This window comes from Chiloscyllium punctatum, chromosome 27, assembly GCF_047496795.1.
Source record: "Chiloscyllium punctatum isolate Juve2018m chromosome 27, sChiPun1.3, whole genome shotgun sequence".
NCBI classification, from domain to species: Eukaryota; Metazoa; Chordata; class Chondrichthyes; order Orectolobiformes; family Hemiscylliidae; genus Chiloscyllium; species Chiloscyllium punctatum.
The window spans coordinates 74,903,350-74,925,212 of NC_092765.1; the positions used below are offsets into that span (position 1 = coordinate 74,903,350).

General features: G+C 48.6%; 1 long non-coding RNA gene across 1 annotated transcript in view; it reads left to right on the forward strand.

Moving 5' to 3' along the window:
- The first annotated feature begins 17,713 nt into the window (after positions 1–17,713).
- Positions 17,714–21,863, forward strand: part of LOC140453319 (uncharacterized) — a 33,920-nt gene continuing 29,770 nt past the window's right edge. Inside the window, exon 1 of the long non-coding RNA XR_011952356.1 lies at positions 17,714–17,838. This is a non-coding gene — a long non-coding RNA (uncharacterized lncRNA). The remainder of the gene's footprint in view (positions 17,839–21,863) is intronic.

Genomic DNA, 21,863 nt, shown 5'->3' on the forward strand with positions numbered 1-21,863 from the left:
TCCCTCGCTGTGTGTGTGCGTGTCCCTCCCTCGTTGTGAGTGTGCGTGTCCCTCCCTCGTTGTGAGTGCGCGTGTCCCTCCCTCGCTGTGAGTGTGCGTGTCCCTCCCTCGCTGTGAGTGTGCGTGTCCCTCCCTCGCTGTGAGTGTGCGTGTCCCTCCCTCGCTGTGAGTGTGCGTGTCCCTCCCTCGCTGTGTGTGCGTGTCCCTCCCTCGCTGTGGGTGTGCGTGTTCCTCCCTCTCTGCGTGTCTCAGCAAGTCCCTCCCTTGCTGTGTTTGTCCCTTCCTCGTTTTGTGTGTGTATGTGTCACACCCTCACAGTATATGATTGTGTGTGTCCCCCTTCGCTGCGTGTCACTCACTCGCTGGTTGTGTATGTATCACTCCTTCACGTTGTGTGTATGTGTGTCTCTCTCTCTCGCTTTGTGTGTGCGTGTCCCCCCTCGCTCTGTGTGTGTGTCTCCATCCCTCCCTCTCTGTTTGTGTGTGTACGTGCGCGTGTCCTTCCCTTGCTGTGTATGTGTGTGTCCCTCCCTCGCTGTGTGGATGTGCATGTCCCTCCCTCGCTGTTTGCTTATGTCCCTCTCTCACTGTGTGTGCACGTGTTACTCCCTTGCTGTGTGTGAGTGTCCCTCCCTTGCTCTTTGTGTATATCCCCCTCACTGAATGTGCGCATCTCCCCTCGGTGTGTGAGTGCATGATCCCCTCGCTGTGTGTGCGTGCGTCTCTCCCTCGCTGCGTGTCTCAGCAAGTCCCTCGCTCACTGTGTGTGTGTGTCCCTTCCTTGCTGTTTGTGTGTACGTGTCACATCCTCACTTTATTGTGTTTGTGTGTCCCCACTTCACTGCGTGTCCCTCACTCACTGTTTGAGTGTATGTTTCTCTCTCTCGCTGAGTGTGTGCGTATCCCTCCCTCGTTCTGTGTGTGTGTTTACGTGCGTGTCCCTCCTCTGTGTGTGTGTGTGTGTAAGTGTGTCTCCCTCTCACGCTGTGAGTGTGCAGGTCCCCCTTGCTGTGTGTGTGCGCACATATCCCCCTTCGCTGTATCTGTGTGTGGGTGTCCGTCCCTCCCTCGCTTTGTGTGTGTGTGAGCTTGGCCCTCCCTCACTGTGTATGTGTGCGCATGTCCCCCTCACTGTATCTGTCTGTGTGTGTCCGTCCTTCCCTCGCTATGCGTGCGTGTGTGTGTGTCCCTCCTTTGCTTTGCTCTGTCTGTGAGTGTGTGTTTGTGTGTGTGCACGTGTCCCTCTCTTGCTCTGTATGTGTGTGTGTGTGTGTGTGTGTGTGTGTGTGTATGTGTGTGTGTCCGTCCCTCTTGCTGTGCGCGTGCGTGCGTGGCCCTCCCTCACTGTGTGTGCATGTGTCTCCCCCTTGCTGTGGGTGTTTCTGTTTGTGTGCTTGTGCATGCGCGTGTCCCTCCCTTGCTCTCTGTGTGTGTGTGTGTCCCTCTTGCTGTGAGTATGTGTGTCCCTCTTGCAGTGTATGTGCATATCCCACCCTCGCTTTGTGTGTGTGTGTGTCCCTCTGGCTGTGTCTGCGCGTGTCACTCCCTCGCTATTTGTGCATGTGTGTGCATCCCTTGTGTGTGTCTGTATGTGTGTGTGTGTGTGTGTGTGTGTGTGTGTGTGTCTGTGTGTCCCTCCCTTACTCTGTGTTTCTGTGTGTATGTATGTGTGCGTGCCCCTCCCTCGCTTTGCGTGTGTGTGTGTCCGTCCCTTGCTGTGTGTGCATGTCCCACCCTTGCCATGTCTGTGTGTGTCCCCTCTCACTGTGTATGTGTGTGTCCCCTCTCAATTTCTGTGCACATGCCCTCCCCCTTGTCATGTGTGTGTCCCTTCCTTCGCTGTATGTGTGTGTGTGTGTGTGTGTGTTTGCGTGTGTATCCCTCCCTCGCTGTGTGTCTGTGGGTAACCCCCTCACTGTGTATGTTTGTATGTCACTCCCTTGCTGTGTGTGCACACGTCCGTCCCTTGCTCTGTGCTTGTGTGTGTGTGTATCTGTGCGTATCCCTCCCTCGCTTTTCGTGTGTGTCCGTCCCTTGTGTGCGTGTGTGCATGTCCCTCACTTGCTCTGTGTGTGTGTGTGTGTGTGTGTGTGTGTGTGTGTGTGTGTGTCCCTCCCTCGCTTTGCGTGCGTGTCCGTCTCTTGTGCGCGTGTGCATGTACCTCCCTTGCTCTGTGTTTCTGTGTGTGTATGTATGTGTGTGTGTGACCCTCCCTCACTTTGTGTGTCCATTCCCTTGTGTGTTAGTGTGTGACCAACTTGCTGGGTCTGTGTGTGTCCCCTCTCGCTGTGTGTGTGTGCCCCCTCTCAATTTCTGTGCTTGTCCATCCCTTGCAGTGTATGTGCATGTCCCTCCCTCACTGTCTGTCTGTGTGTATTACCCTCACTGTAAGAGTGTGTGTTTGTCCCTTCCTCACTGTGTGTGCGCGTCTCTCCCTTGCTCTGTGTTTGTGTGTGTGTGTGTGTGCGCACGTGCGTCCCTCCTTTGCTTTGCGTGTGTGTCCCCATCCCTCGCAGTGTATGTGCGTGTCCCTCCCTCACTGTGTGTTTGTGTGTCCCTCCTTTGCTTTGCGTGTGTGTGTCCCTGTCCCTCGCTGTGTGTGTCCCTCCCTAGCCGTGTGTGTGTGTCTATCTTGCTGTGCGCGTGCGTGCATGGCCCTCCCTTGCTATGTGTGCATGTGTCTCCCCTTCGCTGTATTTGCAAGTGTCCCTCTCTTGCACTGTGCGTGTCTGTTTGTGTTTGTGTCCCTCCCTGGCTGTGTGTGCACATGTCCCTCTCTCGCCGTGTGTGTGCGTGTCTCTCTCTCGCTGTGTGTGTTTCTGTGTGTGTGCTTGCGCATGCACGTGTCCCTCCCTTGCTCTGTGTGTGTGTCCCTCTTGCTATGAGTATGTTTGTCCCTCTTGCAGTGTGTGCGTGTGTCACTCCCTCGCTCTTTGTGTGTGTGTGTCCCTCCATTGTACTTTGTGCATATGCCCCTGACACTGTGTGCGCTTCTCCCCTCACTGTGTGAGTACATGTCCCCCCTTGCTGTGTGTCCCTCCCTCGTCATGTCTGTGCATGTTCCCTCTTGCTGTGTGTGCGTGTCCCCTCTCAATTCCTGTACACATGCCCTCCCCCTCACCGTGTGTGTGCTTGTCCCTCCTTCCCTCTGTGTGTGTGTGTGTGTGTATATGCATGCAGGTGTGTGTGTCCCTCCCTTGCTGTGTATGTGCATGTCCCTCCCTCGCTGTGTGTGTTTGTGTATGTTCCTCCCTCGCTGTGTGTGCATGTCCTTCCCTTGCTGTGTTTGCTTGTCTCTCCCTCGCTCTGAGTGTTTGTATGTGTGTGTGTGTCTCTCGCTTGCTGCGCGTGTGTATCCCTCCCTCGCACTGTGTGTCCATGTGTCCGTCCCTTGCTGTGTGTGCATGTCCCACCCTTGCCCTGTCTGTGTGTGTCCCCTCTCGCTGTGTGTGTGTGCGCCCTCTCAATTTCTGTGCACATGCCCTCCCCCTCGATATGTTTGTGCTTGTCCCTCCTTCGTGGTGTATGCATGTCCCTCCCTTGCAGTGTATGTGCGTGTCCCTCCCTCGTTGTGTGTCTGCGTGTATTCCCCTCACCATAAGTGTGTGTGTTTGTCCCTTCCTCACTGTGTGTGTGTGCATGTCTCTCCCTTGCTTTGTGTTTGTGTGTGTGTGTGTGTGTGTATGTGCCCCTCCTTCGCTTTGTGTGTGTGTCCCCGTCCCTCGCAGTGTGTGTGTGTCCCTCCCTCGCCGTGTGTCTGCGTGTATCCTCCTCACTGTGTGTGTGTGTTTGTGTGTTCCTCCTTTGCTTTGCGTCTGTGTGTCCCTGTCCCTCGCTGTGTGTGTCCCTCCCTCGCCGTGTGTCTGCATGTATCCCCTTCACTGTGTGTATGTGCGTGTCCCTCCCTCCCACGCTGTGTGTGTCCCTCCCACGCTGTGTGTGTCCCTCCCACGCTGTGAGTGTGTGCGTGTCCCTCCCTCGCTCTGTGTGTGTCCCTCGCTCTCTGTGTATGTGCGCGTGCATTTCCTTCCCTCACTGTGTGTGTGTGTGTGTGTGTGTGTGTGTGTGTGTGTGTCCCTCCCTCGCTGTGTGTCTGCGTGTCCCTCCCACACTGTGTGTGTGTGTCCCTTCCTCACTGTGTGTGTCCCCCTCGCTCTCTGTGTATGTGTGCGTGCATTTCCTTCCCTCACTGTGTGTGTGTGTGTGTGTGTGTGTGTGTGTGTGTGTGTGTGCATTCCTTCCCTCGCTGTGTGTTTGCGTTTATCCCCCTCACTGTGTGTGTGTGTGTGTGTGTGCATTCCTTCCCTCACTGTGAGACTGCGTGCATCCCCCTCACTGTGTGTGTGTGTGTGTGTGTGTGTGTGTGTGCACGCGCATGTCCTTCCCTCTTTTTGTGTCTGTGGGTATCTCCCTCACTGTGTGTGTGTGCATGTCCTTCCCTCACTGTGTGTCTGTGGGTATCCCCCTCACTGTGTCTGTGTGCATGTCCTTCCCTCACTGTGTGTCTGCGTGTATCTCCCTCACTGTGTGTGTGTGTGTGTGTGTGCATTCCTTCCCTCACTGTGAGACTGCGTGCATCCCCCTCACTGTGTGTGTGTGTGTGTGTGTGTGTGTGTGTGCACGCGCATGTCCTTCCCTCTTTGTGTGTCTGTGGGTATCCCCCTCACTCTTTGTGTGTGCATGTCCTTCCCTCACTGTGTGTCTGTGGGTATCCCCCTCACTGTGTCTGTGTGCATGTCCTTCCCTCACTGTGTGTCTGCGTGTATCTCCCTCACTGTGTGTGTGTGTGCATGTCCTTCCCTCGCTGTGTGTCTGCAGGTCTCTCCCTCACTGTGTGTGTGTGTGCATGTCCTTCCCTCGCTGTGTGTCTGTGGGTATCCCCCTCACTGTGTGTATGTGCATGTCCTTCCCTCGCTATGTGTCTGCGTGTATCTCCCTCACTTTGTGTATGTGCATGTCCTTCCCTCACTGTGTGTCTGCGGGTATCTCCCTCACTGTGTGTGTGTGCGCATGTCCTTCCCTCGCTGTGTGTCTGCGTTTATCCCCCTCACTGTGTGTGTGTGCATGTCCTTCCCTCGCTGTGTGTCTGTGGGTATCTCCCTCAATGTGTGTATATGCATGTCCTTCCCTCACTGTGTGTCTGCGGGTATCTGCCTCACTGTGTGTGTGTGCATGTCCTTCCCTCGCTGTGTGCCTGCGTTTATCCCCCTCACTGTGTGTGTGTGCATGTCCTTCACTCGCTATGTGTCTGCATGTATCCCCCTCACTGTGTGTGTGTGTGTGTGCGTGTGTGTGCGCATGTCCTTCCCTCGCTGTGTGTATGCGCGTATCTCCCTCACTGTGTGTGTGTGCATGTCCTTCCCTCGTTGTTTGTCTGCGGGTATCTCCCTCACTGTGTGTGTGTGCGTGCATGTCCCTCACTCGCTGTGTGTCTGCGGCTATCCCCCTCACTGTGTTTGTCTGCGTGTATCCCCCTCACTGTGTGTGTATGCGCGTATCTCCCTCACTGTGTGTGTGTGCATGTCCTTCCCTCGCTGTGTGTTTGCGTGTCGCTGCCTTGCTGTGTGTGTCCAAAATTTGCACCATCAGTGGATTGGCCATCATAAATTGACTGTAGTATTCAGGAATGTGTGGTTTAAGTAAGTTCACCACGAAAAATGCAGAGTTTAATGTACAGGTAGAGGGGTGGGTCTGGGTAGGATGCTCTTCAGAGTTTTGGAATGGACTGGTTGGGCCGAATGACCTGGTTCCTCATGATGGCGATTCTATTCAGGTTATTGCCCAGCCCTGTCAACCATCACCATCTCTGAAACCTTGCCTAATCCCCAATATTCTCTTAACACAGCAATCTCTTCCAGACTCTAAAACACTCCTTGCCTATATAAGCTTCTCCAGTCCTACAAAAATCGATATGTCTGTCACCTCTTCCTGCTTTTAGAACCCTCCCTATAACTATTACCATTTGGTACAGCACTCCCAATCATTGTTCCCTCTCGAAGCTCTCACAAACATTTGTATCTCTGAAAACTCATCTGGACTGTCTCAACTCCCCTTTGACAGTTACATGCTGAGACCTGCTCTATATCAGTGAAGTAATTAAGTCTTGGTAACACTCACTGTTATAATCTCCCTTCAACCTTAAAGCACTGAGGATCGGTAGAAGGTCTTCTCAACCCGACAGCCATCTCTGTGTCTGTAATCTCCTCCACTCCCCATAATACATTCTCTCTGAGCTCTTCTGTAGTCCACTAAACACTCCCTAACACTGTCTGTATCAGTGTAACCTTCACCAAAAATACAACCTTCCCTCTGTGTAAATCCCTACACCAGTCCCTATCCCTCTCAGCTCCGTCTAACAATACAACCCTCCATGTCTGTGTATTCACCTTCATTCCCTACATCCCTCGATGGAGAGGGATAAGTGTGCACTGCAGGGCAACAGTTATAGCTGGGGGCAGGGAAATTATGATGCAGTGAGGCATGACTTAGGACATGTGAATTGGAAAAATAGGCTTCAAGGGAAGAACACAAATGATATGTGGAGATTGTTCAAGGAACAGCTAATGGGTGACCTTGATAAGTATGTACCAGTCAGGCAGGGAGTAAAGGGTCTTGTGAGGGAGCCGTGGTTTAATAAGGAATTGGAATCCCTTGTGAAAGGGAAGAGGGCGGCCTATGTAAAGATGAGGCGTGAAGGTTCATTTGGGGCGATTGAGAGTTATAAGGTAGCCAGGAAGGATCTGAAGAGAGAGCTAAGAGCAGCGAGAAGGGGACATGAAAAGTCCTTAGTTGGTCGGATTAGGGAAAACCCAAAGGCCTTCTATAGGTTTGTCAGGAATAAAAGGATGACTAGGGTAGGTATCGGTCCAGTCAAGGATAGTAGTGGGAGGTTGTGTGTGGAGGCGGAGGAGATTGGTAAGACACTAAATCAATACTTTTCGTCAGTATTCACTCAGGAACAGGACACTGTTGCTGATGTGAATATTGAGTCACAAGTGATTAGAATGGATGGCCTTTAGGTATGTAGGGAAGAGGTCTGGGGAATACTGGAAAGGATGAAAATAGATAAGTCCCCTGGGCCTGATGGCATTTATCCTAGGATCCTCTGGGAAGCTAGGGAGGAGATAGCGGAGCCATTGGCCTTGATTTTTAGGTCATCGTTGTCTTCGGGAATAGTGCCAGAAGACTGGAGGATAGCGAATGTGGTCCCCTTGTTCAAGAAGAGGAGCAGGGATAGCCCGAGTAACTATAGGCCGGTGAGTCTCACTTCTGTTGTGGGAAAAGTCTTAGAGAGAATTGTAATGGATAGGATTTATGAACATCTGGATAGGAATAATGTGATCAAGGATAGTCAGCATGGTTTTGTGAAGGGTAGGTCGTGCCTCACAAACCTTATTGAATTCTTTGAGAAGCTGACCAAGGAAGTGGACGAGGGTAAAGCAGTAGATATGGTGTATATAGATTTTAGCAAGGCGTTCAATAAGGTACCCCATGGCAGTCTAATGCAAAAACTACGGAGGTATGGCATTGAGGGTGCATTAGAGGTTTGGATTAGGAATTGGCTGACTGGAAGGAGACAGAGGGTAGTAGTTGATGGTATAGGATCATCTTGGAGCGCAGTTACTAGCGGTGTTCCACAAGGATCTGTTTTGGGACCATTGCTGAATGTAATTTTTATAAATGACCTGGAGGAGGGGCTTGAAGGCTGGGTGAGCAAGTTTGCGGATGATACGAAAGTCGGTGGAGTTGTGGACAGCGAAGAAGGATGTGGCAGGTTTACAGCGCTATATAGATAGGTTGCAGAGCTGGGCAGTAAGGTGGCAAATGGAATTCAATGTAGCGAAGTGTGAAGTCATTCACTTTTTGGTAGGAGTAACAAGAAGATGGATTACTGGGCTAATGGTAGACTACTTGGTAGTGTGGATGAGCAGAGGGATCTTGGTGTCCATGTACACAGTTCTTTGAAAGTTGCCACCCAGGTAAATAGTGCTGTGAAGAAGGCATACGGTGTACTGGGCTTTATTGGTAGAGGAATTGAGTTTCGGAGTCCTGAAGTCATGTTGCAGTTGTATAAGACTCTGGTGCGGCATCATCTGGAGTATTCTGTACAGTTTTGGTCCCCATACTATAGGAATGATGTGGAGGCATTGGAATGGAGGTTTACCAGGATGTTGCCTGGCATGGTAGGAAGATCGTATGGGGAAAGGCTGAGGCACTTGGGACTTTTCTCATTGGAGAAAAGAAGGTTTAGGGGAGATTTGATAGAGGTGTACAAGATGATTAGGGGTTTAGATAGGGTTGACAGTGAGAACCTTTTTCCGCGTATGGAGTCAGCTGTTACTAGGGGACACAGCTTTAAATTAAGGGGTGGTAGGGAGAGGACAGATGTTTGGGGTAGATTTTTTACTCAGCGGGTTGTGAGTTCATGGAATGCCCTGCCAGTATCAGCGGTGGACTCTCCCTCCTTATGGTCATTCAAGCGGGCATTGGATAAGCATATAGAAGTTATTGGGCTAGTGTAGGTTAGGTAGGCTTCGGTCGGCGCAACATCGAGGGCTGAAGGGCCTGTACTGCGCTGTATTTTTCTATGTTCTATGTTCTATCCCTCCCTATCTGTGTAACCTTCTCCATGCATTTTTGCTTCATTCTCTTCAACTGTCCCTGTCAGTGTAATATCTTCCAGACCCGAAAACTCCCCTCTCTTTAACTTCCTCAGGCCACATACCCCTCACTATCTAGAACCGACTCCTGTCTGAGAAACCTACCTCTGCAAATTGCTCCAACTCTTCAACTGTCCATAAGCTCCTGCAGCTCTTACATCCCTCCCTATCGACCAAGTCTCTTCCAGTCCCTAAACACCAACAGTCTGTGGAGACCCGACCACCATCCCTATCAGTGTAATCCTCTCAGGTCTCTGCAGTAATCCTGATCTGTCGAACTCACTCCATGCCTGTGCCTCTCCCAATCCAGTCCCTACAAAACCCACTCTCTATTTAACACCCTCCTGTCACTATCACCCCCATGTCAATGTAAGCTCCTCCTGTGTCTCCACCATCTACCCATCTCCATAACCTTGTCCAGCTCTTATACCACTATCTGTTTAAACGTCACCCTCCTCTACAACTTCCTCCTGTTTGTGCTATACTCCCTTATCTGTGAAACTGTTTCTGACCAAAATTGTTGTCATAGTCTCTGAAAAGAAATCCAGATTCCACAGCCTCCATAACCCCCAGAACCTAAGCCTTCCTATGTCTATAAACATCTTCAGTCACGACTACCCTGCATATCTCTGTTTGTTCTTCCAGTCGATACAAACATCTTGATCTCTGTAATCTGCTCGGCTCCCTAAAACGCTCCCTGTCACTGATCCAGTCCTGTCCTACTAACATCCTTATCCCTGTAAGCTTCTCCATCCCTCCCAACATTCCCAGCTCCATGAACACCAGCAAGCCCTATAGCTCTCCACATTTCTGTAATCCCCTGTGGGTCTACGGTCCTTCTTCTCTGTGTAACCTCATTCAGACCCCATACTCTCCTGCTTCCTGAATCCTCTTCCTGCATTGCAACCAAAACCACATGTTTATGTAATATCCACCAGTGCTTACATCCTCCCCAACTCAGTAACCACTTGCAGTCCTAACAAAGCATCTAAACTGTGAAACCTCTCATTTCCCTGAAATCCTCCCTCCCTCCTCAAATGCCTTCATCACCATGAAACCTCACAATTACTGAAGCCTCCTTTTGGTGCTGCAAACCTCCTAATGTCTGAAAAATCCTCCTGTCCTGATATTCCTCTCTATCTCTGTAATCCCCACCACCCTCCAGTGCCCTTCTGGGGAACATGGCAGAGGATGGAAGATTTGTAGAGTCTGGACCATATTATGGAGGTTGAATTCTGGGGAGTACAGATTTGGTCGAGTGTCTGTGGTGTGCAGATTATTGGCGAGGATTCTAAAGACAGGATTTAAGACTACTTGGAAAACCATAGTTACTTTAGAGACAGTCAGCATGGGTTTGTGAGGGGTCAGGTCATGCCTCACAAACCTTATTGAATTCTTTGAGGATATGTTATTATACGTTGATGGCTCATTCAAAAAAGAAGGATGATTGGGATACAGGGAAATCTGTCTGTCTGGATACAGGATTGGATACCCCAGAGTAGACAGAGTATGGTAGCAGATGGACAGTATTGATCTTGGAGCACATTAGCCTGAGTTTTTCTGTAACAGTCGGCTCTGGGACTTTGCTCTTTGGGATTTTTTTAAAGTGATGTGCATGTGGATGTTGGAGAGTGGGTTAGTAAGTTTGCCAATAACATGAAGGTTGGTGGAGTGGTGGGGAATGTGGAGGGCTGTTGCAGGTTGCAATGGGACATTGACAGGACACAGAGCTGGGCTGGAAGTGACAGATGGAGTTCAATCTGGAAAAGTGTGAAGTGATTCATTCTGGAAGTTCGAATTTGAATACAGAATACAGGGTGAAAGGCAGAATACTTGGCAGTGTGGAGGAACAGAGAGATCATGGGGTCCGTGTCCATACATCTCTCAAAATCGCCACGCACGTTGGTAGGGTTGTTAAAAAGGCATATGTTGTGTTGGCTCCCCTTAGAAGGGGATTGACGGTAAGAGCCGTGAGGTTTTACTGCATCTTTATAGCATCCTGGTGAGACCACACTTGGAATATTGTGTTCAGTTCTGGTCCCGTCTTTACAGGAAGGATGTGCAAGTTTTAGAGAGCGTACAGAGGAGATTTACCAAGATGCTGCCTGGAATGGAGGGCAGATCTTATGGAGAAAGTTTGAGGGAGCTAAGGCTTTTCTCATTGGAGTGAAGAAGGGGGCGGGGCGACTTTGTGGAGGTGAACAAGATGATAAGAGGCACAGAGTGAGTGAATAGTCAGAGACGTTTCCTCCTATGGCATAAATGGCTATTACAAGGGGGTGTAATTTTAAGGTGAATGGAGGATGGATAAGAGGATAGAGAATGGTAGGTGGTTGGATGGACTGATAATGGTGGTAGTAAAATTAGATACATCCAGGACATTTAATAGACTCTTGGACAGAGACATGGATAATAGTAAAATGAAGGGTATGTAGTTTACTTTGATCTTACAGTTGGATAAAACGTTTGCATGAAATCATGGCCGAAGGGCCTTGGACTGAACTGTTCTGCGTTCTGTGTTCTGTATGTTAAACTGGGTAATAAGCTCAGATCAGTGTTAAAAGGATATGGCATTCAGGAGGAGCGAGTGAACTGGATACAAAAGTTGCTTGATGGTAGGAGACAGAGTGTGATGGGAGACATGTTGTTTTCCTGACTGGAGGCATGTGACCAGCGGTGTAGTGGGTCCACTGTTGTTGGTCATTTGGATAAATGGTTTGGATGGGAATATTGGCTTCCTGGTCAGTAAGCTTCTTGGGTGACACTGACATTGGTGGTAAATTGGTTAGTGGAGAAGATTATATATGACACAACAAGATTAACAGGACTGCTGGGAGAGTGGGCTGAAGAATAGCAGATGGGGTTTAATTAGATAAATGTGAAGTGTGCCAATTTGGTGAAACAAACCAGGGTGGGACTTGTACAGTTAATGTTTGGACCCTCAGTCAGTGACCAGGGATGCAGGTACACAGTTCTTTGAAAGTGGCGTCACAGGTAGACTGGCTGGTGAAGCAGGCATTTGGGATGGTGACCTTCATTGGGGAGAGCATTGAGAGTAAGAGTTAGGATGTCATGTTGTATCTGTAAAAGACATTGGTGGGGCCACCATAAAAACATTGTTGATCAGTAGGAAGAACTCATCTAGTTCACTAACCTCCTTTAGGGAAGGACATCAAATATTCTAACCTGGTCTGACCGACATGTGACTCCAGAACCACAGCAATATGGCTGACTCTGAGCTACCCTCTGGGTAATTAGCAAAGGGGTCAAAGAACGTTGTTCCAGGCAGTGACACCCACATCCCATGAATGAATATATAAAAATACCTATGTCCCTCTGTACCTCTGCAAACCCCTCCAGCTGCAGCAATCCGTACTGGCTTTGTAACACCCTGACCACTCTCTGTAACACTCTCACCACCTCCAGCACCTTCACCTCTCCCTGTTCCTATTGTGTCAATGAACCCTGACCATGGCTCCCCTTCCCACAGCCCTCCTCCTTTGAGCAGACCCATTGTAATCCATTAACATTTACTCCTAAAACACACTCTCACTTCAGGATTTTAAGTACTTTTTGGAGATCTTCTCAGCCTCATAATCTCATATGATCCCTTTTGTCCTGAGTGAGGCATCAGTGGGAATTTCTTGCTGAGTTTTTTACTGTTTCAATTGAATGTCCTTTTGTTGAGTATTTTGCATTGTCCCTTGAAATGTTTTCCACTGTTCATTTACAGACACATATTTCAGTCTGTTTAGCCTGTTTACCTTGGTCAGTTCTCCTCTCAAACTCGTGTCATTGGCTATTTTTGTTTCTAGTTGTAGCTTGTCCTTTCTGGAATTCACTTTAAAACTTTATATTTATTTAAACTGCACTTTATCACAATTTCCCGAAGGATCTCTGCAGGTGACATTACTCATTCACTAAGTTTCACTACACGGTCGCTCTGCGATAATTATGTCCCTTAACAGTTGCACAATGTGTTTTTCAAAGAAACACTGAAAAAAAATTAACCGAACTCCTTCCAATATCAATGCTGTCCGTGTGATTGTCCCAGATTATACAAATATTGAAGTTTCCAAAATTATCACAGTGCCTTTGTTAAAAAATTGCAATGAGTTCCTGTTTAATGCAGTGATGAGCAATGAAATGCTGTTCATTGGCTAAAACTGTTCTGCTGCTTGTGTCCTTGGCAAGTAGTAGCAAGAATTTACATTCAGACTGACTCTACTTCATGATCTGCAGCCAAATGCTTTCTCAGTAATGCCTTTGTTATCCATTATTGTTAGCGTTGCCCATTTTGCCTGAGTTTGCACAAGATTACGAACCACTGAATATTTTTGTTCACCCTGTATCCATGTCTCCCTGGTGTCTAAATCTCTTTTATCTCGGTGTCACAAATCCATCGACCATATTGCAGCAACTTTGTCCATTCAAAAAAATCAGAATGTTCTCTCTTCCACAATTTTCTGTCACAAACCGATTCCCTGATGTACAATTTTAGTTAAACTCTGTCCCATCCTGTTCCTTTCTGCTTGTCTTCAGCCACATTCCCATGCTGTTCCATTGCTTCACCTTTTCCCTTTGGATTTGGAAAGCTCGTTTCACCTGCATCCTTTCTGTCAGTTTAATGCCCTGTCCATAAACCTACCGACATGATTGGCCAGGACACTGCTCCCAGCACAGTTCCAGGGGGACCATCCTAATAGATTTTTTAAAAATCAGGTATGGGATGTGTGAGTCTCTGGCTGACCAGCCTTTCTTGCCCAGCGCTAGAAGCCCTTGAACTGAGTGACTTGCTCGGCCATTTCAGAGGGTAATTGAGAGGCACTTTGCTGTGGGGATGTCGTGCAGACCACGTGAGGATGGGCAGATGTCCTTTTCTGAAGGACAAGTGTTTGGATTTGTTGTACATCAGTAATGGTTTCATAATTATTTGTGGATTGTAAATTATTATTTTTAAAATTATTGATTTCAAATGTCTCCTTTTCAGATGGTGGGATTCAATCCTGCCTCCCCTGAATATTAGCTGAGGTTTTGGATTCATTCTCTCGCAATAATATCACTAGGCCATTACTTCACCTGCTCACTGTGTGCTCATCCCTGATCACTGATACCAGGGCATCATGAAACTAAACCCATTCTTCCAACATGACTGTGTGATCCTGACATCGTCCAGCAATCTGGGACTATTACTTAATATCGCTCCGTTTTCCTGATCTCTGTGGAACTCAGTGCCATTCTCCATGTGTAACCCTCACTGCATCAGTCTAATTTCCCATTCTGTCTATTTCTCTTTCTCCTGTTGGAATTCAGGGAAGTCCTGACTCAATAGCCTTCCCAGCTGCTGGGTGGATCGTCCATCACCTCATTGAACGCAGTTGGTCTGCCAGAGAGAGACAAAGGGAAAGGAGATCTGGAGCCTTCAATAAATCCTGTAGTGAGGTAAGATCACCCACAGTGCACAGAGCAAAGAACAATGAGAGGGCTCCAAACATCTGTGAACACAACATGACATAGATACAGTGCTGGAGGGGAGCACAGTACACACACACACACCCTGGTGCTGGAAAAGCACGGCAGGTCAGGCAGCATCCGAGGAGCAGGAAAATCGATGTTTCGGGCAAAAGCCCTTCATCAGGAAGAGAGGCTGGGAGCCTGCAGAGTGGGGAGATAAATGAGAGGGGGGTGGGGATGGGGAGAAAGTAGCATAGAGTACAATAGGTGAATGGGGTGGGGAAGAGGTGGATAGGTCAGAGTCGAAGATGGGGGAAGGTAGCAAAGAGTACAATGGGTGAATGGGGGTGGGGATGGGGGTGATAGGTCAGAGAGGAGGGTGGAATGGATAGGTGGGAAGGGAGATAGGCCATTAGGACAGGTCATGAGGGCGGTGCTGAGCTGGAAGGCTGGAGGTGGGGTGAGATAGGGGAAGGGGAAATGAGGAAACTGGTGAAGTCCACATTCATGCCCTGGGGTTGAAGTGTTCCGAGGCAGAAGGTGCGGCGTTCTTCCTCCAGGCGTCGGGTGATGAGGAAGTAGTGGTGAAGGAAGCCCAGGACCTGCATGTCCTCGGCAGAGTGGGAGGGGGAGTTGAAATGAAGGGTCACAGGGCGGTGGGGTTGATTGGTGCGGGTGTACCAGAGATGTTCCCTAAAGTGCTCTGCTAGGAGGTGTCCAGTCTCCCCACTATAGACGAGACCACATCAGGAGCAACGGATACAATAAATGATATTGGTGGATGTGCAGGTAAAACTTTGGATGTGGAAGGCTCCTTGGGGGCCTTGGATGGTGGTGAGGGAGGAGGTGTGGGCGCAGGTTTTGCAATTCCTGCGGTGGAAGGGGAAGGTGCCAGGAAGGGAGGGTGGGTTTTTCGGGGGCGTGGAACTTACCAGGTAGTCAGGGAGGGAAAGAGGAGAGGGGTGGGGAGGGAAATATATCCCTGGTGGTGGGGTACGTTTGGAGGTGGAGGAAATGGCGGCAGATAATTTGGTTTATACGAAGATTGGTAGGGTGGAAGGTGAGCACCAGGGGCGTTCTGTCCTTGTTACGGTTGCAGGGGTGGGGTCTGAGGGCGGATGTGCGGGATGTGGACGAGATGCATTGGAGGGCATCTTTAACCACGTGGGAAGGGAAATTCCGATCTCGAAAGAAGGAGGCTATCTGATGTGTTCTGTGGTGGAAGTGGCCCTCCTGGGTGCAGGTACGGCGGAGGTGGAGGAATTGGGAATAGGGGTTGGGAATTTTGCAGGCGGTAGGGTGGGAAGATGTGTAATCTAGGTAGCTGTGGGAGTCGGTAGGCTTGTAAAAAATGTCGGTGTCAAGTCGGTTGTCATTAATGGGGATTGAGAGGTCCAGGAAGGGGAGGGAGGTATCAGAGATGGTCCAGGTAAATTTAAGGTCAGGGTGGAATGTGTTGGTGAAGTTGATGAATTGCTCAAACTCCTTGAGGGAGCACGAGGTGGTGCCAATGCAGTCATCAATGTTGCGGAGAAAGACGTGGGGAGTGGTGCCATTGTAACTACGGAAAATGGACTGTTCTACGTAGCCAACAAAGAGACAGGCATAGCTGGAACCCATACGGGAGCCCATGGCTACCCCTTTGGTTTGGAGGAAGTGGGAGGATTTGAATGAAAAATTATTAAGTGTGAGGACAAGTTCAGCCAAACGAATGAGAGTATCGGTGGAAGGGTACTGTTGTGGACGTTGGGAGAGGAAGAAACGGAGGGCTTGGAGATCCTGGTCATGGTGGATGGAGGTGTAGAGGGTTTGGATATCCATTGTGAAGATGAGGCGTTGGGGGCCAGGGAAACGGAAGTCTTGGAGGAGTGGAGGGTGTGAGTGGTGTCTCGAATGAATGTGGGTAATTCCTGGACTGGGGGATAGGACAATGTCGAGGTAGGTAGACATGCGTTTGATGGAGTAGGAGCATGCTGAGACAATGGGTCGGCCAGGTGGTCAGGCTTGTGGATCTTGGGAAGGAGGTAGAACCGGGCAGTGCGGGGTTCCCGGACAATGAGTTTGGAAGCTGTGGGTGGGAGATCTCCTCCTGAGGTGATGAGGTTCTGTATGCTCTGGGAGATGATGGTTTGCTGATGGGAGGTGGGTCATGGTAGAGGGGGTTGTAGGAGGAGGTGTCTTTGAGTTCGCATCATGGTTTCAGCGGTGTAGAGATCAGTGTACCAGACTACCACTGCACCCCCTTTATCTGCTGGTTTGATGGTGAGGTCGGTATAGGAGCAGAGGAAGTGGACGGCTGCACGTTGTGAGGGTGAGAGGTTGGAGTGGGGGAGGGGGTAGATAGGATAAGGCAGTTAATGTCCCGGTGGAAGTTGGAAATGAAGAAATCGAAGACAGGTAATAGGCCAGCGCGGGGTGTCCAGGTGGATGGAGTGTATTGGAGGCCAGCAAAGTGGTGCTCAGAAAATAGGCGGGAGTCTTCATTGTAAAAGTAAGCTCCGAGGCGGAGGTGGTGGAAGAAGTGTTCGATGTCACGGCGTATATTAAATTCATTGATGTGTGGACGGAGGGGAATAAACGTGAGGCCTTTGCTGAGGACTGATCATTCGTCCTCAGTGAGGGGGAGGTCAGGGGGATGGTGAAAACTCGGCAGGACTGGGAGCTGGGACCAGGCGTAGGTGTGGAGCTGGGGGAGGCGACGGAGCCTGTAACTGTAGTGGGTGTGGTGTTAGGGTGAATGGGGATAGAGTCATGAGCAGGGGTGGTGTTCCCCTCAGGGTTCTGGGGGCAGGGATGGTGACGGTGGGACCTGGGGGTGGTGTCAGCAGAATGCAGATGAGTGGCGTTGGTGGGGGCGGAAGTGGTGGCAAACACGGCAGTGGGGGAGGGGGGGACGTGGAAGTCACTGAGTATGTGACATCAGCGATGATGTGAGGGGTGGAAGTGATGTCACTTGCAGTGTATGAGGAATTGTGAGCGGCAGAAATGGCATTTACTTTATTTTAACCAATAATTTCCCGTCACAAATCTATTTGACAATGTCGTTTTTAATTAAATTCAGTCCCTTACTGTTTCTTTCTTTTGGTCTTCATTCACATCTCCATGGTGTTCCAATATTTCAACCTTTCTCTTTGGACTTAGGAATTTCCATTCACCTCAGACCTGTCCCCCTCCTCATCTGTGTCCATTTATAGCACACTGCATAATCCTGGTACCAGAGGAGCCTATCCCAATAAAATAGCTCAGTCCTCCCTGAGTACTGGTAGCAGTGCTCACTGGTCAGAACCACTTCTGTTGATACCATTGTGTGATCCTGACACCTTCCAGCACACTGCTGATATCACTCAGTCTCTCTCCATGTGGTATCCCTCACTGCGTGGGTCTAATTGCTGCCTCTGTCAGCGTCTCTCACTCTTGCAGCTACTCCAGATCCTGAGCCAACAGCATTCTCCACTCCAGAGGGAAGCAACTGCACAGGCCATGGATGGAGACTGGGAATTTCCGGATCTCTGTGGGACTCAGTGCCATTCTCCATGTGTAACCTTCATTGCATTAGTCTAATTTCCCATTCTGTCTACTTCTCTGTCTCCTGTAGGTATTCCTGATGTCCCTGACTCAGCAGAATTCCCAATTCCTGTCTTGTCCATCACCACATTGAAGACAGTTGGTCAGCCAGAGAGAGATGGAGAGTGAGATCTGGAGCCTTCAGTAAATCCTGCAGCCGGTAAGATCACTCACAGTAAACACCACAGGGAGGAGTTAGTGGACTTTAATTCAGATCCTGAGGGTATGATGTAGGAACAATGCTGGGCAAGGAGAATGAGAAAATTCTCAGGCTTCATTATCACCATCTTGTCTGTAAATTCATTGTTCCACAGAACCCTCCCTATGTCTGTCAGTTTCTCCATTGTCTGTTTCATCTATACCACTTCCCCTATCTCTATCAGCCCCTACAATCCTGCTTATCCCTGTAAGTTCCTCCGACCAGTACAACTCTCCAAGTTTCTGCCTTTGCCTTTAGTGCCGGGTTCTGTCACATCTCTCCTAAACTCAAGAAAAACAACTGTTCAGTTCCTCAAGCCATCCTGGTCAGTGTAGTCCTTTCCAGACCTGAAAAACCTCCCTGTCTTTATGACTTTTTTGAACTCCGACTACCTTCATGATCTCTGTAACCTTCCCGTCACGACAAAAAAAAGCTGTGTACCTTAGTAACCTCCTCCAGCTGTTAGACTCCTCCTTGTCTCTGGGCACAAATCAGAGTGACCCTGCTTCTCTCATCAATTAGTTTCTCCATTTCTAATGATGACTATGAACTCTTCCTGTCTCTAAAACGCACTCAGTCTCTGTAAACTCTGCTGGTCCCGATTGATGGAATTTCCTTCGGTAACTACAAACCTTTATACCTTTAACCTCCTCCAGACGCAACCACACAGTTTATTTCTAAAACCTCTGAGTGATAGAGTCATAAAGATGTACAATTTGGAAACTGACCCTTCGGTCCAACCCGTCCATGCCGACCAGATGTCAAATTCAATCTCGTCCCACCTGCCAGCACCTGGCCCATATCCCTTCAAACCCTTCCTATTCATATACCCTTCCAAATGCCTCTTAAATGTTGCAATTGTACCAGCCTCCACCACATCCTCTGGCAGCTCATTCCATACAGGAACCACCCTCTGTGTAAAAGTTGCCTCTTGGGTCTCTTTTATATCTTTCCCCTCTCACCATAAACCTATGCCCTCTATTTCTGGACTCCCTGACCCCAAGGGAAAAGACTTTGATTATTTATCCTATCCATACCCCTCATAATTTTGTAAACCTCTGTAAGGTCACCCCTCAGCCTCCGATGCTCCAGTGAAAATAGCCCCGGCCTGTTCAGCCTCTCCCTGTAGCTCATATTCTCAAACCCTGGCAACATACTTGTAAATCTTTTCTGAACCATTTCAAGTTTTACAAACCTTTCCGATAGGCAGTCTACCAAAATTGCACACAATATTCCAACAGTGGCCGAATCAATGTCCTGTCCAGCACAACATGACCTCCCAACTCCTGTACTCAATACTCTGACCAATAAAGGAAAGCATACCAAATGCCGCCTTCACTATCCTGACTACCTGTGACTCCTCATTCAAGGAACTATGAACCCACACTCCAAGGTATCTTTGTTCAGCCACACACCCTAGGACCTTACCATTAAGTGGATAAGTCCTGCTAAGATTTGCTTTCCCAAAATGCAGCACCTCGCATTTATCTGAACTTAACTCCATCTGCGAGCTCTCAGCCCATTGGCTCAGCTGGTTCAGATCCTGTTGTCATCTGAGGTAACATTCTTCGCTGTCCACTACACCTCCTCCAATTTTGGTGTTATCTGCAAACTTACTAACTGTACCTCTTCTGCTTAACATCCAAATCATTTATGTAAACGACAAAAAGTAGAGGACCCAGCAACGATCCTTGTGGCACTCCACTGGTCACAGGCCTCCAGACTGAAAAACAACCCTCCACCACCACCCTCTGTCTTTTACCTTTGAGCCAGTTCTTTATCCAAATGGCTAGATCTCCCTGTATTCCTGAGTTCTAACCTTGCTAATCAGTCTGCCATGGGGAACCTTTTCGAACGCCTTCCTGAAGTCCATATGGATCACATCTACTGCTCTGCCCTCCTCAATCTTCTTTGTTACTTCTTCAAAAAACTCAAACAAGTTTATGAGACATGAATTCCCACACACAAAGCCATGTTGACTACCCCAATTAGTCCTTGCCTTTCCAAATACATGTACATCCTGTCCCTCAGGATTCCCTAACAACTTGCTCACCGCCGAGGTCAGGTTCACCGTCCTGTCATTCCCTGGCTTGTCTTTACTATCCTTCTTAAACAGTGGAACCACTTTTGCCAACCTCTAGTCTTCTGGCACCTCACCTGTGACTATTGATGATACAAATATCTCAGCAAGAGATCCAGCAATCACTTCTCTAGCTTCCCACAGAGTTCTCGGGTACACCTGATCAGTTCCTGGGGATTTGTTCACCTTTAACCATTTCAAGACATCCAGCACTTCCTCCACTGTAATCTGGACGTTTTGCAAGATGTCACCATCGATTTCCCTACAGTCTATATCTTCCATATGCTTTTCCACGGTAAATACTGATGCAAAATATTCATTTAGTATCTGCCCCATTTTCTGTGGCTCCACACAGTGGCCGCCTTGCTGATCTTTGTGGGGCCCTATTCTCTCCCTAGTTACCCTTTTTTCCTTAATATATTTTTTAAAAACCCTTTGCATTCTCCTTAATTCTATTTGTCAGACCTATCTCATGTCCGCGTTTGCCCTCCTGATTTCCCTCTTAATTATAGTCCTACTTCCTTTATACTCTTCTAAGGATTCACTTGATCTATCCTGTCTATACCTGACATATGCTTCCTTCTTTTTCTGAACCAAACACTCAATTTCTTTAGTCATCCAGGATTCCCTCTACTTACCAGCCTTCCCTTTCACCCTGACAGGAATATACTTTCTCTGGACTCTTGTTATCTCATTTCTGAAGGCTTCCCATTCTCCAGCCATCCCTTTACCTTCGAACATCTGCCGCCAATCGGTTTTCAAAAGTTCTTGCTTAATACCGTCAAAATTGGCCTTTCTCCAATTTAGAACATCAACTTTTAGATCTGGTCTATCCTTTTCCATCACTATTTTAAAACAAATAGAACTATGGTCGCTGGCCCCAAAGTGCTCCCCACACTGACACCTCAGTCACCTGCCCTGCCTTATTTGCCAAGAGTAGGTCAAGTTTTGCACCTTTTCTAGCAGGTATATCCACATACTGAATCAGTAAATTATCTTCTACACACTTAAAAAATTCCTCTCCATCTAAACTTTTAACACTATGGCAGTCCCAGTCAATGTTTGGAAAGTTAAAATCCCCTACCATAACTACCCTATTATTCTTACAGATAGCTGAGATCTCCTTCCAAGTTTGTTTGGCAATTTCCCTTTGACTGTTGGAGGGTCTGTAATACAATCTCAATAAGGTGATCATCCCTTTTTATTTCCCAGTTCCACCCAAATAACTTGCCTGGATGTATTTCTGGGAATATCCTCCCTCAGCTCAGCTGTAATGCTATCCCTTATCAAAAATACCACTCCACCTCCTCTCTTGTCTCCCTTTCTATCCTTCCTGTAGCATTTGTATCCTGGAACATTAAGCTGCCAGTCCTGCCCATCCCTGAGCCATGTTTCTGTAATTGCTCTGATATCCCAGGCCCATATTCCTAACCATGCCCTGAGTTAATCTGCCTTCCCTGTTAGGCCCCTTGCATTGAAATGAATGCAGCTTAATTTATTAATCCTACCTTGTCCCTGCCTGTCCTGACTGTTTGCCTCACTTCTGTTCTCAGTTGTACCCATCTCAGAACAAGTTCCCAAAATCTTCACTGTGATTGTTACCACGTCCCATCCCTGCATTCCTCAAAATTCCTGGAAAAATCCTCCCATTCCTAAAACCCGCCCTGTATCTATCAGCTGTTCCATCTTCCACAACCCTCCCTATCACTGTAAGACAGCCCCCCCGTCCCAGTTACTACAGCCCGCTGCATCACTAAATGCCAGTAGTCACTGTGCATCTCTATAAACTTACTATCTATATAACCTCCTTCAGTCCCCACAGCCCTCCCTATCTCCATACAATCCTTCAGTCCTCACAACTCTTCCTATCCATGTAACCTGAATCATTCCCCACAAACCTCCCTAA